Source organism: Phalacrocorax carbo, chromosome 2 (assembly GCF_963921805.1).
Source record: "Phalacrocorax carbo chromosome 2, bPhaCar2.1, whole genome shotgun sequence".
Taxonomy (NCBI): Eukaryota; Metazoa; Chordata; class Aves; order Suliformes; family Phalacrocoracidae; genus Phalacrocorax; species Phalacrocorax carbo.
Genome location: NC_087514.1, coordinates 153,522,448 through 153,539,915, shown reverse-complemented (window position 1 = coordinate 153,539,915; position 17,468 = coordinate 153,522,448). Strand labels below are relative to the sequence as shown.

General features: G+C 38.7%; 1 long non-coding RNA gene across 1 annotated transcript in view; it reads right to left on the bottom strand.

The window, feature by feature from the left end:
- Positions 1 to 2,989: 2,989 nt before the first annotated feature.
- The window catches only part of LOC135312122 (uncharacterized), a 93,645-nt gene continuing 79,166 nt past the window's right edge, over positions 2,990 to 17,468 (bottom strand). Inside the window, exons 3-4 of the long non-coding RNA XR_010371786.1 lie at positions 10,757 to 10,808; positions 2,990 to 7,706 (exon numbers count right to left, since the gene is read on the bottom strand). This is a non-coding gene — a long non-coding RNA (uncharacterized LOC135312122). The remainder of the gene's footprint in view (positions 7,707 to 10,756; positions 10,809 to 17,468) is intronic.

Below are 17,468 nucleotides of genomic sequence, written 5' to 3'. Positions count from 1 at the left end.
GGCATTTGAAATTTCACCATTCAGTCTAAAGCTACTCAATAGGATGCTTCAATACCAATATAAGCATCAGGTGAGATTCACTCACCTGAAGTAATGGATCCAAAGCAGGTCATCTGAATTACCCTCCATTCATTATAGAGGAGCCTAGATAATACACTGTGAACTTTTGGAAAGTAAACTTAAGATGAAGTTGTGTCTCTTGCTGTGTAATGTTTGTCTTCAGCCACATGAAGATAAGCATGAGATTTAAGCAGCAAAATCCCTTCATTTTCTACAGATATTTAGAGTTCCTGGGCTAAAAGTTGTTGCCAAAAGTTAATAGCAGTACTTATCAGGGATGCTCAGGAACTTTTTCATATACATAGTGTCAATGACCGGGTTTCTAGGCTGCAAGTGTAAATGAAAATATTCCCTTCATAATTATACATAATTCTTAACTGTGAAGTTTTTTTCTACAGCTCCAGGAATTCAAATAGTAAAACTATCTTGTCAGGAACATAAACCAGTTTTTCTGGTCCTAAAAAATTTCAGCGACAGGATCTGTGTGCTGCATCTTCTTAGGGTAAAGAAATAAACAAAAAAGAGTATCCTAGTACTCCACCTTAAAACATAAACATTTCCACAGTGCTTCCTTTTAACAGTTGAGTGTTCATAGTTCTACTTGGATCAGCCATCCTGTGAGGGTTCCACATTACTTCCCTGTCTTCCTCCACTTAGGAAAAAAACACTGTCCTCATTGAATTATTAAGACTTCCAGCCAGATCTGTCCTCTATATTTACAACATTATTACATAATTGGAAAATTATTTAGGAACAGGCTATGAGTAGAAAAAAATCAATAGACCTTGATAATGAGATCTGTCCTACATGTTCCTAATCAATTATTCAAAAAAATCCCAATGTATATTACAGGAGGTGCTGCACGTGTTACTAATCTTGCAAGCCAATGTTCTGTATTCATATTTTACTAATATGGTCTTGTGAGGAAGGTTGAACTCTGTTTAAACTATCATTCATCTTCATTTCATATCCTGCCAAGTTCCTAAGCAAGGCCAAAAGGGCATGAAGCTTTTGTGAAATAATAAACTATTCCTTACTCTGAATGCTGATGATATTATCTCTACTCCACTGATAGAGCATCTGCTTTCTACCTCATTAATCACAAACATTAAAATGCTATAAACTCTGTTCTTGAATCTTAAAGAAACAATATTTAGCTTATTTGGTCTTATCTTTTTGACAGGCTCTGCTCTGCCTACTGTCATGGCAGAATTGTTTTCTTTTCATGTCCTTATAATTCAGTATGTCTACGTATTATTCAGCAATCTATACAAAGTAATTTTTTGCTCTTATTTTGATATGTTGCCTTGTGATCAGATTACTTCACTTTTGAAGAAACGAACTCTATTGACATGCATATTAGACAGATTCTCTGTGATAGTAATTTTCTTTTTATTTTTGCTTTTTTAAGCCTTTTAATACACAGGAAGAACACTTGGGGTAACAAAATGTCATTTAGGCCTTGATTTATGCTGCATTATACCTGCACTGCCTCAAGAGAAGTAAGAGTAGGAGGAAATTCTGAAAGTTCAATCTGAAAGTCCTGTTTGGTGTCCCCAGTAACAAAGTTAAAGTTTGAGTATTAATTTCTGCAGTCCACAAGATAATTCCTCTTCCTTTCTCAAAATGATGGAAAGTAATTTACAAGAATGAAGTCAGGAAGGCACACGGTTACCATAATGAATACAAAGAGAAGGGACTTTTCTAACAATTCAGCACTTTTTTCTTGACATTCCTCTCTATTAATGCATTTTTCAGTCACAGTTCAACCATACAAGACTTCAGGTATGATAAGTCATGTGTGACACCTGACAAAGACATAACAGAGATCATGACAGGTATCCAAATAGGTGGTAGTGTTTATTTAGATAATAAAATTTACAAAGCTCTTAGTATTCTGAATTTGAAGCTGTTATTCTTCATCAGCACTATGATAAATACTTTTAAAGCTTCCTTAGAATATCAGTAGTAAGGACTTCTGAATGCCTTGAAATGTGTACTAATTTAAATTATAATCCAATGTCCAGAAGTATTTGATTACTTAACTGAAAGCTGTAACTATTGTGTGAGTCAGGTTGTCAGTGACCACTTCACACTTCTATGAGGTCTATGTCTTTTATAAGGGAAGGCAAATGGTTTATGATAGAGGTGAACAGCTGGAGAAATCAACTGCTGCTTTTTTCATCTTTTCTTAAACAATGTTTCTTCACATTTGTTTTGATGTCAATGCTTTGGATATAAAGGTACACCAACAATGACATAAAAGATAAGGAGTGATTTGCAGTTAATGGCAGCCATAGGAAATGCCATGAGAGAGGGCCCAAGGTCAGCCTTGCTAACCAATGAGAGACTCATCGAATCATTTACAGAAAAAAAAAGCCTGAGATTGTAGCTGATCAAGCAATTGTAAAATCATATCAGTAATGATGCATATTTTGGGGTGGTTTAATGGCAATTGCATTTTATTTGTGTTCTGAATTGTCAATTACTGGCTTGGACTTGGATGAGTCTTTCAAAGTTTCTCCACAAGAGGAGAGCTAGAAACTAGCTTTGCTGACAAGATCTGCAATTCAGCATCTGCCATGGGGGTTTATAAAAACTACCAGATACTGAAGAGACTGGCAAGAAAGATCAAACAAGTTGTCAATACCACCTACAAAAAGCTGTTCCCCAAGTGACCAAAGTTGACACCTCAACAAAAAGAAACATCGAATTCAGAACTATTATTTTTAAAGAGCCATTCTCAAATACTCAAAGTTTTATTGCAAACTCTTATTTCATTTTAATCAAGTCTCATCATTTTGACTGAAATGAACAACTGACCTCATTATCTTTATGATCATCAGTGCAGGTATCACAGCTTGCAAAGTTCACAGCAGTGCTTATGACAATAACTACAGCTGATTAACAACTTTTAGAGGTCATATTCCTTGCACTCTTACCTTTCATTTTGAATGCTGTCCTTCTTGATTACGTAATTAGGAACTTTATGTAGTCAGTGATTGAACTAGCCAACAGTAAGTTCCTAAAGCAATTAAAGATGACCAGGAAAGGCTAAGTTATTTTTTCAATACAAACAATTCTGTTGCTGAGAGTCAATCCAATCTCAGGAGCTGGGTCAGAAGGACAAGTCAGGCAGAGTTAAATATGTATTTATTTGAACATCTAATGTATTAAACATGAGCACAGTAATATATATGGAAAACTGCATCAAATATGAATTCTAAATCATTCTCATACAACTGAGACAGTAATAAGTAAGACTTGTTTCCGTAGCACAGTCATAAACAGGGCCCGGTGTGCCATCGATGGCAAAGGGAATTCTGTTCCAGTTCAGATTCTCATCTTGTGCCCAGCATTGAGCTTAGGTGAGCTAGATAAGACAGCTACTGCATTATTGTAAATTATGCAGCTAAATTAGTCATCTCATAATGAGGGAAAAGGGGGCTCCTTTTCCTGTCTGTATGGAAAACAAAAAGAAAGGTACTGTTTTACCTCAAGTTAGAGTTCACTCATAGTGTTGGACCACACAAGTCCCTTGATCGCATCGTAAATTATCAAAACTGAGCAAACAGCTGATGACGACTTCAACCTCAGAATCTTTAAGAAAAGCACCAGATGTCTTGTCTTTCCCCTTTCTTTCTGTTTCTGTGTCTCTTGTTAAAATTTGGCATTTTAACCTCACAGTGTCATCTCTGCTTTGAGGAGGGCCACAGTAACACACCTGTCCACAAGTTGGGAAACCGTGGCCTGGCTGATGATTACCACCCATATTTTGCTCTCTCATCCCAGAGTTACATCCAAAAAGAATTAGCACATGAAAAACTGCAGGGATCTTGAGCATATTTTGGTTCACTGCTCACACGCTCAGGAGCCCACAGCTGAGATAACACTTTTAAAATTGCCGAGTGCTCTAACCTCAGCCTGCGATACAGAGAAGATGATGGAAATAACTTCTGCTGATAAGTGATTTTGATTATAATTGTCTTCAGCCAAGTACCTAAACTGTTGGGGACAAGAATAGATTGGTACATAGGGAAATAATTTTTCAATTAATTATAAAGCCAGACAGAAAGATTAATGGAGTTGATGTAAATATTTGAGTAAGGCCATTTAGAAAGCCCCGAGGTATCTCTGAAACCAATAGCTGGATATCACAAAATCAAAACTGCAGAGTGCAATTGATTTGGTTCTGGAACTATTCCCAGCCCTGCCTTGCATAACAAATAAGTGTAGTTAATAGCACATGCTTACACAGTGTTTTATAGCTTAGGTTTGTGAAGCAATAATGAGTTAGCCTTTCCAATAGCCCAGAAAAGTGAGCAGTTGTCAGGCCTATAGAGCTGAGAGAGTGAGAGGTTTGCCAATACCCTTGGCAAGATATGGAAGAAGAGCTTGAAAAAAGTCTCATTTATGACACTCAAGCATGGAATTTTAATATCAGTTGATCTTTTTTCCTCAACTAAATGTAAATACCCACTCCTTTTAGAACTGTAGTGTTTTCTAAAACTCTTTCTGCTCCTGTAGGCCTTCTGTTAGTCCGCATCTGGGAATGTCTCTAAAAGCACTGGTTCTGACTGTAAACTGCAGGAACAGCAGCTCACGCTGGAGGAGTGCAAGCCTGCTCTGATCCAAAAGCTGTTCAGCCACACTGACATGCACAAGCTAACCTCCGCATCCTCCCAGCACTGCTTTACTTGCAGGTACAGCTCTGTGCAAACCTGGCCACAGAGTTTCTAGTTCAGTGCTGCCTTGTGTCCTGAGCTGCCTGAGCAGGGCGTCTGCACAGCTGTGTGGTACCTTTGCTTTGGACGACCGCATGAGGTGGTGCTAACCCCAGGGACAGTGCTCCCCAGAGTATCCTTTAAATCTTCAGCAGGACATACCCAAAGTTAGCTCCTTTAATTAATGCTTTCTACACCTCAAACATTTTTCTCCCATTTGTTAAACCAAGGTGCCACTAAACAACTGTGTAAGATCCAAGATCAGTATCCTTGGATTCATAATGTTTGTTATATTCTGTATTAAGGAATGCTGAACACATCTATAAATGTAAGCTCATGAAAAGGGAAGCTCCTTCCCCACTATGTATTTCCAGATTTCTGCAAAGCTATCATTATCTCATAGAACATTTCACATTGCAACAAATATTTCTGGGTCATAGGAGTTTCTGGAACAAGAAGGAACATGTAGGTGTTGTGAAAGTCTATCAGTGTTTTGTTCAACTACCAAAGAAATGTGTCCTCTTACTGAAATCCCCGTCCCATAGCGGGACAAGCAGCGCTTGCACTCCAAACATCGCAACAGCTTGAATTCCATGGTATTCCTGTCACCACCAGCCCTACAAACCAAAATGAAAGCAAAACTGAGGCTCCTCCTGGCTAAACTGGTTGGAGTTTTGCTAAGTTATTCTCAGTACAGAACTGACAATCAGTAGTTCCCAAATGCAATAAAAAGAGTGACAGTAATCACAATAGTAATAATAATAATAATAATTATAACAATTATGATATAGCTACATACCTCAAGCTGCATTTAAAATAGCTTAAACAGAATAAAACTGATAAAACCAGATTCAGCATGTCACAGTCTGATGCATCCGCCCAGGAAATTCAGAAACACTTAACTCACTGCAAAGCAAAGAGAAAACAATGAAAACACTCGCAACAGATTTTTGTTAATGGGATATTTATGGGCCGCTGCTTAAACTGGAAAAATAGAAGAAGCCAGAAGTGCTGATTAGTGTTCTTTAAATGTTAAAGTGGTGGTTTTCAGTGTTTCCAAATTACGACACTGAAAAGTTTAGTGAAAGCTATAATCCAATAATAACTGCAGAAATGGGACATTAAAACAAACCCGCCACGCTGAGGAAAAGCCTCAGCCAGTGTAAATCAGCAAAGTTACACTGACATCGATGGAATTATATCAAATTACACCCACTGAGCATTTGGCAAAGAGAGCAAGGAGGAAAGAGAATGCAATTGTGTATACAGGGATGCCTGAAAGCTACAGACAGACAATTAAAAAATCCTGTATGGGATATATAAAACCAGACAATTCATAATTATTTCAAACTGGAGGAGGAGAATGTTGTAGGATAAAAGTTATGAAAACAGATATGGTACCTAGGACTGTTAGACGGGATTCAGGTTCTCACATTGGCTACCGAGGTGTGGATAATATTTTCTACTAGATGGAAGATATCTAGTAATTTCACTTAAATATACAAAGGTTTTCACCCAGAAAAATCAGTGGATCTGTTTTTTTCACTATTCTGCATGCAAGCTTCTGGCCCCCAGGAGTCCTGGGATCCACTCTTGCAGAATGTGCAAACAAACATTCAGGAGATTTAAAAATATGAGAAAAATGAATTATTCTGTTAAGCTACTTATGCAAACACTATCAAGACACAGTATCTCTTAAGCCTGAAAGACAGCTGGCTTCTTCAAAATGTTTTTGTCAACAACAATTTTCAAAACATTGCATGTACACTTAATTGTTTTATTACAAGATTTTCATCAAGGTGAGATCCATGTCACCTGGCTTTCAATGTCTATAATGTATATACATCTAGCTTGTAGAGTGTCCCATTCAGCCTGACATGAACAGTCCAGAAAGTATGGTTCTTCCAGAGATGCTTTACAATATCAGTCTGCCTCATGTGGATGTCCCAGATACCCTACAGCATCTGAAACAGCACTTGATGCTTGTGTTTAGCGAACTAAATTGCACTCCTATGGTCAGATTCAACTTGCAGATTCAGAGACCTACATTTAGGGGCAGGTGGGGTAGTTGTGCACCTAAGCCATCGTGACAGTCTGAGGAGGGGTGGGTGCTCTCAAGTGGGATTTGATACTGAAAAATAGGCATCTAATTCTGTTTGAGATGGCATAGGTTACCCTAAGACTTCCAGACAGGCATGGCAGATTTGACAAAGACCTTGGGGAGAAAAGCCTCATTTTTGGAGAAGCACCTGGAAGTCAGGCAAAACATCTTTTTTTTTTTTTTAACCCATTATGAGATGTTAGTCTCATGTGTCAAGCCTGTGCAGTCAGTAGACAGTTGAGGGCAGTTCAGCTGCCAGCACGTAGGCATCTGCCTTGTGGTGAGACTAACCAGCTCCAAATCTCTGTGTGCATCAGATTAAAATTGCATCGTCTCAACAGAAGTTTAGAAACCCAGCTTACACATGAACACACACATGCACCTAAGTTTAGGTGTCTGAATCTGCAGGGTCATTCTCATCTTGCACTCTATAGCTAATGGAGAAAAACAGGCACTACTCTACGGCAGCTATCTGATCTCCTTTAGTCCATAAAGCAGCATTAAAGTGAACTTTTTCAAGCAGAAACATTTTAATGGGAAATTCTACTCAGTTAAAAAAATCAACATTTTCTTTTTAATTCAGAATGAAGCCAAACTTCTAATTCTCAAGCCTTTTTCCAAAATGGAGCTCCAATCTTAAACATTCAGTGAGTTCATTTTCAATATGTATTCATTTAAGCAATAGGCTTAAATGTTCCATACATTATTTGATCACTTTCCTTTTGTCTTCGATTTCCTTTTCATAAGGAGACGTATACCTCCTGAAATGTTAGAAATAGCTTTCATTTTTGTGGGCACACACCTTTCAACTCTCACGGTATCTGTAAGAAAGAAAGAACATATTTTCATAGGTAATGGGCTGTGAGGGAAAAGTCACTAAGGAAGACAGAAGTGCACAAACTCTATGGCTCACAAAAATATGTTTCTACTTAGATGTGACTGAATATCCCATTTGTCTGCTCTTTTTCTCCTGAGATATCAAATTCTTTACTGCGTCTGAATGCATTGGATCACAATACATTTTAGCATTAAAAATAAAGGGTCTCCAGAGCTGGCTTTTCTTTTGTGCCTTTCCCTGAATTCTGTTCCCTTCCCTCATCCCCCTTCTTCATTTTCCCCCAAACCAAATCCTACCTAATGGAGCCTCATTTTTTTTCAAACACTGCCTGCAGAAATATATTTCACACTGAGGATGAACGGGAGCCAAGCTTAAGTACCTTCCCCCTTTACACAAACAATGGCATAAAGGCAAAACTCATGTGTTTTGCTGTGCCTGCACATCTCACACAGCTCTAGCCGCAGTGAGGTGAAGTTCCCCATGCCCTTGTGCTTACACCACCATATGAACAACACAAAGCTGTTAATAATTTTTCAGCACTGCAGGCGACTGGTGCCTGAGGCTTGTTTTAGTTTCTTTCTCTTGATCACTGCCACACAAATTCATCCTGCCCCTCACAGTCATGGCACTGGGTTCTGTTTTTACGACACTAATCCTCTTGGACCATTTTGCCTGGTTTCCTCTACACCAGTGCTCCTCCATGCAGAGGTCCTTACCCCTCTCTGAGACTGAGGGAAAGACCTTGCTCAGTGGCTCTGGTGGCTGCCCCAGAGGCCCTTGAAGCTGCCAGGTCACCAGTGTGGCAGTGCTTCTCCATCACACCTCCCTTCTGCCCAACAAGCACCCACCACAGTGTCTGAGGAGCCCAGACACAAGTGTGATTGGGGAGATTCCTACATCGAATGGATTCCTACCCCTAATGGAGCTAGGGTAGACACTCAAATCCACTCTTGTTTATGGTTCCTTTGCATCAAATAACAGAATGCAAAGATCTTACTGTATAACAAGCAAACAGGCCATTGAACAGAGTCCCTTTTGATTCCAACTCTACTTCCACAGCCTCAGCTGAGACTATAGGTGTTTTGCCTAAGTAAAAGACAGAACAAGAGACAAAATTCACTCCTTTCTTCTTTTTCATCTGCTTTGAATTGTTGTTACCCCTTGTACCATGCATATTTTTTCCTTCTGTCACCACTTCTCCCTGGTAGTTTGCATCCCTCATAAAATGTAAAGGCTTAGTACTAGCACTCTCCAAGATGTTAAGGTGAGCTGAAATGACTCCTGTTGTTGTGGTTACACGCTTGAATAGAAAATTACAAGTAAGACTTTCTTGTAAATATACCTGTATTTCCTGCTTTCAGTCTTGGCTGCAACCCAGAAAAACAGAGATGTATGAGAAAATGGAAAAAGAATGTCATATTTAGGGAGAGGGGAGGATTACTTCCATGTATCTTAAAAAAAAAAAAAAAAATTGTTCTCACATTTTACTTTCTTTTCAAAATGTTACAGAGTTCTTTACTGGGAGCTAGTTTATTTTCTCCCAGGACATGCCACAGACCAGGAGCAACAAGATTTGGAGCACAATGGTACTTAGAAGCTACAGTTCTGACCAGCATCTGTTTGTGTAAGGTAACGTAGAAACACTTTCAGCACGCCTCACCCCAGGAGCTTATAATCTAAGAACTAGAAAGGAGTAATGTAGCCAGCTCTATTTCAGCTGCTGTTTTAGCCACTCCATAAGGTAGCACAGTAAAACTCTTTGACAGTAACTGCCAAATTTTAATGATTTAGTAGTTGTAGAGGAGACATAGGGTGACAAACTCATCGCCAGTCTGTGCTGTAAAGGTGAGCACACATCTGCAGAGGCATTCCCTGTTTCATGGCACAGACTATGCACTATACCAGGTGGCATTAATGCATGGAGCTTCATAGATAGCCAGACTGATTAAATTCAACTACTGATTTCCTGCTTTCATTTACCCCAAGCAAATTAAGTATGTGACCCGTCATCTTTGATAGGAGCTTTTTTCAATTTCACCACCTGGTAATCTGTGTAAAAGGTGGACAACGTATTTATCGGCACTTAACCTCGGAGCTGCAGAGCATGTAGAGAGCAGAGCAGAAGACAGAGTAGACAATCTGAGCATCCTATTGTGCTGCAGATACTTCTGCCAACATTCAAAGAAAAAACTTCTTGGCTTAGTGTAAGTACTAATATTTCTCTCTCACTCCAGAGCTCACTGTCAGTTAAACTAAGAGGTAAACAGATTGGTCTCTGTTGAAGATTTATCTGAAAGGACACTACATGCTGGAAGAAGCCCTGCCAAATATACTCTGTAAATGATAGTCATTTTATTTATCATCTTTGATCTCATGGCCTGTGTCATCACTCTTAAAGCTTCTTCTGCTGGAGAATTTGCTATTAATTTTATTGTCTATTTACTAATGAAAACTTTAATCATATTTTCAGTCACATTGTTTTCCTTTTGTGGACCAGCCTTAAAACTATTTCGCTTTGGTCTCAGGAGACAAAGATTGTGCAGATTCATTAATTTAATATCTCAGAGCAGAAACACTTTTTTGTCTTTTGTCTAATTTCTTCTTTTCTCATTAGCAGCTCCTCTGTTCCAGCATATTTCCTATGCCACTCACATCTTCTTCCACTGTGTAAATCCTTCCTTTAAAATCCCCTACTCTAAACTTATCATATAAAAATATAGTAGAGCCCACTGGATATTTCCTTTTGCTGTGAGTCTGCTTTTTTGCTAAACTGATGCTGAATAAGGGCAAGAGGAAGCACAAAGTACTTAAATTTAGTCCCAAATAACACATTATGGAATTCATTATGGAACATACTGGAGAAGGTTTTATTACTACATTAATAGATCTCATTATCCCTCCAGAAATTCAGTGTTCTCTATTACAGTAGGAAGAAAAAAGTGCACAGAAATGAGCATGAACAGTGAAAGAACTGCAACAACAAATATAAAGAAAAAATATATTTTCATCTAAAAATTGAGATGAGGACGTTACCTTGTCAAAGGACTGTACTGCTTGAGAAACAGAGGCCTCAGAGGGAGCAAAGCTGTTGATGAAAGAGGTAACAATACATATTATCCTTTACAAAATGTTTATAAATTACTAGGTTTGAAGCCTAGAAGTGGTGTGATTATCTAATCTGACACTTGCATATCAAGGGAAATGATCTTTACCTACTAATTTCTGCATCAACTCCACAGCATCTGTCTGAAGTAAAGCGTATTTTAGAAAGACACTCATAATTCTAAAATATTTCTAGTGATAGATAATCTGCCACAGCTCACACAATATTAGCCCCATGTTTACTTTCACTGTTAATATTTTCAGTTCATTTCTAGTTCTTTCAGCAGTCTTTTAATTTAATGAAAGTCTCTTACCTTTAGCTTTCTTCCCACCACTGTGATCAGATTAGGCCAATTTTTATGACTGAAGTTCACCTCCCTCATGAAAATAATGGTTGATGCAATAAAATCATCTCTTCCCCTTCTTCTGCACATGCAAATCTCTTGGGTCTTATGAGACAGAGGATCATCATTGTAGCTCTTCCAAATCCATCATTCCTATTAATCTCCTTTCTAAAGCAGAGAAGCACTAACGGGACTCGGTATTACGGCAGGGATGCTACTTATTGTATTTGCAGTATATCGTTCCCTGTTCACGACTAATTTTTTCTAGTTATCCAATGATACATTTTTCCTTGTAGCAGCCCAGTGAAATCATATTCAGACAGGTCTTCACCTGAGTCTGTAAGGCCTTTCTCACCTTCCAGACTGACATACTGTAAAATGAACTTGCATTTTTTCTTCTGAGATGTGTGACATTTTATTTGGCAGTATAGAAAGCAATATTTTCAGCATTTCTTAGCCAAATAATTCACATTGATCTGCATTATTTATTTATCCTATTAATAACTTCTCTACTAGTCTTTGTGATATATATGTCTTACCAGCATTTATTTTATAGGTTTTTTTCATATTGCTGACAGAAGTATTAAAAAATATTTGGTCTAGTAACACATCACAGGATGATGAATTCCCATACATAACTCTTGAAGATCTATCAGTAAACCATTCTTTTATTTCTATTACAGAGTACTATATGGTGTTGACTGTTCTTTTCTTCCTGACAGTTTCCATACTTCTTGTGTACTGTCTACATCACTTTCACCTTCTTTTGTGGCTGGACAAACCTATGAGTAACTTCTGTTTGAAAGCCATGAGTCTAAAAGTAGAGTGAAACATAGCTGAATATTTTAGGACACAAAGCACCTTGTTATTTTGCTAAATGGTTGGGGAGTTGGAACATATGTCTATCATGTATTTGAACATTTTCTCAAAACTTCCTGATTTAAAAGAGATCTGAAAGCCCTGGAGGTTTTGTGAAATACCCAAATATCCAATCTACTTACTTTAAGATTCCAATGCGTGTCTAGTAACTGTTACTTCTACAGTGTCTTCACAGTCACTGTGGAGACAGTACCTATGAAGGAAGTGGGATCCTGCCTAAGTCAGGAGCTAGATTTCTCTCTTGAAACTGGATATCTAGACCAAAAGAGTTGTCCAGGCTCCCTAGGCAAGGAAGGAGAGATGTGTACCTTCAGACCATTTTAGGCACCCTAATTCAGATAACAATTTTAGAATGGGATCACAGAATCACAGAATGGTAGGGGTTGGAAGGGTCCTCTGGAGATCATCTTGTCCAATCCCCCTGCTTAATTGTCTTCTGAAGGCAAATATGTCTCTCTGTAGAAGACTAGATTATTAGCTTGTATTAAACAACTAATTGTTTCTAGAAGTTGAGATGAATACAGATGTAGGTGCTTAAATTTTTGTGGAGGACAGTTCCTGCTAGAGCCTTACAAATGATTCCATCTCCTTCCACTATTACATACAGAAGACACATAGGTGCTCACAGTCTTCATCAAGCACTTCACTAAAACATATGTGCAAGTGAGACAACTACATTAGACAAAATATTTACTTTTATCAGGTATTCCTGTAATCTGATTAAACAGATTTCAAGTTTTACATGTATTATTTTTCATAAAATCTTTTTAATTGCATTATTTTTACCACCACTTATTATTTTCACCACCACTTATTATTTTCTAGATTAGCCTTTCCCCACTTTTGCCAAAGATCAGTGACTGACTTCTCTCTCATTACCAATCAATCCCAACATGTTTTACTGACTTCTGAAGGACTCTTGAAGTTCCTCAGTGCTACAAGATTTGTGAAGTGAAACAAATTGGGTCTCTGAAGGGTGCCAGTCCTGCTGATTTCAGAAAAATCTTTAACCTCCATTGGCTTTGTTTATGGTCCTCCATATCTGCTAGCTCAATAGAAAGTACTTCCTTAATGCTTTATCATAGGAATACATCATCCTTCAGGAACAGATCAAAAAATATTTGTTGAACACTTCCTTTTCTATGCTGTGATTACTACCCTTATCTAGTGTGAAACTGACAGAATTGTTGAAATACTGTTTGTTACTGACACATTTAAGAAATTCTTTACTTACTTTAACCCTTCTGGTCACTGGTTTTTGTTGATACCTTGAGTTTCCCTGATTGGTTTTCTGCTTTTCCAGTAATATTTATTAACATTTATTAATATCAGCTTAAACATATTTTCTTAACCTGTCTTCAAAACTAGAACATTTTGAGCTGTTAGATCTCAATATCTTCTTGCATGGACACAGAAATTGTAATGTGGGGAGCCCCTGATAAACAGAGATGTAACAGTTGAAGAACAGCCAAAACACAGAAGAAACTAAGAAGGGACCTACCTTGTAACTCCAACCCCTTTTTTTGTGCAGCACCGCAACTGGATGGGGTCTCTGTCTTTCTTTTGACATAAATCCTGGTGGCTGAGGTTGTCTCTCTGGATTTATAGTATATATAGTATATATATATATACATACATATAATGTATATATATATAGTAAATCTGTATTTGTTGCATAACTACAGTTGAACTTTAATTGCAGTTAGAAAATATAAGTAGCACAAAAATATAGGCAAAAATACAGGAGTCTTGCTGCTGAGTGTCCCTTAGTTTCCTCCTGCTGCTTTACACCATCTCTTTCTTGCACACCTTTATATTACAACCCTGTTATCCTTTTACTTTTCAATTAAGTCTTTCTTTTTTTTTTTTCTTTTAGCCATGGCTGCAACATATCAGAACATTGGCTTTCTATTCAGAACACTGAACCAGAAGTTTGTAAAGCTCCTACTGTTTATTTTTCTTAAAGCAGATTTTGCTGTTATAACAAGCTGGAGCAGTGCTGAGAAACAGTCAGTCAGCAGTCTGCATTTCAGTTTTTCCCTTTCAGTTTATCACAGCTGCTCACATGTCAATCAAAACCACTTGTTATGAATAGATTTGATGCCTGCAGAGATTAACAAATCCAGACCCCATGATGCAATCCTGAGACCCAAGTGGAAAGAAATAACATATGGAAGCCAGGTTTTGGTGAACCATAATAGTGCTGCGTACTCCATCCAGATGTTTGGGAGGACCTAGATATGTCAGACTCTTCCATATGTCAGCGTATCACATTGTCAAACAGAAAAATCAAAACATTATGAGAAAGGCTGGTCCCATATGCCTGTAACCTTTCTGAAGCCAGATAATGCCAAGAATAAACAGATTTACAGACCACTTTCTAATTCAAATATAAATGAGTCTGCCATTCTTTTTACTCTGTAGGACTACATGAGAGTCTGACTTGTATATTCCAAAGGCAAAAGAAAATGTACAGGTATTTTTATAGTTGCTTTTATAAATAACTTCTAACCACCACTTAAAGAGTTGCTTGTCCTGCTAACACCCTTACTCCCATGTAAAAATTGTATGACTCTTTGGAAACTTTCTTATTCAGGGAATCAAAGTGAGAGCAAGGAATGCAGTGTAGATACATTACAGAAGAGGATAATTGGGAGGCTTTTCATAGCACTACAAGTTACAAAAGCCCAATTCTTGTCTAACCACTGTGGATTTTTTATGTTTAAAATATACTAAGAATAAAACAAATTGAGTGAGATTATTCTAAATCCACATCTGAGGTAAGCAGCTCATACTTCCTTCAGTTAATGAACACAGAGAAACACTTCTGGAAGGGTGATTCTATTTATTCTAAAAGGGAAGTCAAAAATCATATTTGCCTCCAATGAGAAAACAAAGAGAGTTTAGGATAACTCACTCAGAAAGATGCATCTGTTTATAGACAGACAGACAGACACATTCAGCATTAGCTGAGATGAACCCTACCTTGCTTTTCCATCTTTCCATGACTCTCATCTTATTTGTTTCCCCGCCTTTTCTCTTCCATATTCTTGGCTACCCTCTGAATAACCCACATTCCAAAACAATGCCATAATGTTGACCTTCAGTCTCTTCTCTGGGTGGTTCCTTTCCATTCCACATTTTTCCCCAAAGGCCTTCAGATCATTCCTCCTCCAGAGCAGAACTCAGTTCCACCACACACATGCCTGTAGAGAGGAGGAGGGCATTACAGAGCAGTCACCCTATTAGCAGTGGTTCCTGTTGCACAGTCCAGTGCTCTATGCTGAAGACAGTCTCTCCATCTACATCACAACTGTGCTGTAAACTACTCTACAAGCAATTTGTTCTAGCAATTGCAAGTGACTAGTGTATTGGGTCTGGCTGAGACGGAGTTAATTTTCCCCACAGCAGCCCTCATAGTGCTTTGTATTGGTAACTAGAAAGGTGTTGGTAACACACCAGTGTTCTGGCTACTGCTGAGCAGTGCTGGCACAGCATCAAGGCTATCTCTCCAACATTTCCCCCATCACCAGTAGGCAGGGGGTGGGCAAGATCTTGGGAGGAGGAGGGGAGCAATAGTGCAGCTTGTGGGCACCTGGCATCCAGCCAAGGTCAACCCAGCACAACTAGTACTGGGCCATTTTAAATAAGAAAGAGAGAATTTTTCCATCCAGTTAGAAAAAGTCCACATCACTTTCAGTCCACATTCCATATCACTCTGGCCTCAAAACCAGGAAAAACTAGAAAATAATCCCTAACCAAAAAGGTCCTTCTAAAATACTAGATCAGGTGCTGTCTAGATTGCATGCAGGGGCAAACTCCCAAGGACACTTCTCCAACCACTATCACGACTGTTTAATAAGCTTCTTTTTAACTGTAAATTTTGCTGGTTTATTTGATTAGAAAAGTGTCTGAAGGAGAGCTTGCACTAATATTGGCTAAAATTGCCTTACTTTCACTTATAAAAATCCTCTTTTGCTGCTTATGACTTTCCTGAACTTTATCACAGCAGCCAGTATTTTCCATGCTGGGAGTATCCATTCAGATGCAAGTGGAATGGAGGGAGAACAAGAAAGAAGGTGGAAGGGAAAGGAAAGAAGTCTCTGTGTGCTGGTTTTGGCTGGGATAGGGTTAATTTTCTTCTTAGTAGCTAGTATGGGACTATGTTTTGGATTTGTGCTGAAAACAGTGTTGATAATACAGAGATGTTTTCATTGCTGCTGAGCAGGGCTTACACAGAGTCAATGCCCTTTCTGCTTCTCACCCCACCCCACCAGCAAGTGGGGTGGGGGTGCACAAGAAGCTGGAGGGGACACAGCTGGGGCAGCTGACCCCAGCTGACCAAAGGGATATCCCACACCATATGGTGTCATGCTCAGCATATAAAGCTGGGGGAAGAAGAAGGAAGGGGGGATGTTTGGAGTGATGGCATTTGTCTTCCCAAGTAACCGTTACACGTGATGGAGCCCTGCTTTCCTGGAGATGGCTGAACACCTGCCTGCCATGGACAGTAGTGAATTAATTCTTTATTTTGCTTTGCTTGTGCATGTAGCTTTTGCTTTACCTGTTAAACTGTCTTTATCTCAACCCACGAGTTTTCTCATTTTTACCCTTCCGATTCTCTCCCCCATCCCACCGCGGGGTGAGTGAGTGAGTGGCTGTGTGGGGCTTAGTTGCTGGCTGGGGATGAACCATGACACTCTGACAGCTACATATATGAATTTCCTTGAATAAGCATAAGAGGAAGTTCTTTTTCCTAGGTCAAAATGCTCATACAATTGATTCCCTGATAAAGGTTTGTGCTTCTGTACTTTGGAGCAGTAAACCTGCTGATAATGGTAAGTTTACCAACTAGACCTGTGTTGCCAACCTGTATGTTTCAGACCCTCCAGTGACCAACAGAGCAGTTATGGAATGTCTATTTCAGGTTGCCTATTCCACCTCAATGTGCTGCTCTGCATATATGTCTAATGAGAGTCTTGAATGATATGATTTCATAACTTATTTTCCATGCAGTGGATGAATCAGCAGTATAGATGAGGCAATATTTTCTTTTTCCTCTTGGCATTCATGGTGCAGTTTTAAGCCCCATTTACTGGGAATCTTCCAAACCTTGCAGAGAAGACAGAGTCACTCATTATCTCCTGAGCATTTCTATGGACATGCTTACACCATACAATGAAGGGTTGCGTTAAGAGTCTTTGGAGAGAGCTACCTGAGCCAGCTCTTGAACCAGAAGCTGTATTGCCACATCAGCAGAGTGCTGCAACTGAACTAATTATCTTCACTAGAGCTAGAGCTAACTAGTATGGATGCAGTATTGTATCATCATGGCTTTTTTACTTTTGATACCTGCATAGCTATCCATGGTATGGATGTTTTGGCTATCTGATGGCTAGCTGGAGCAGCTTTGCACCATA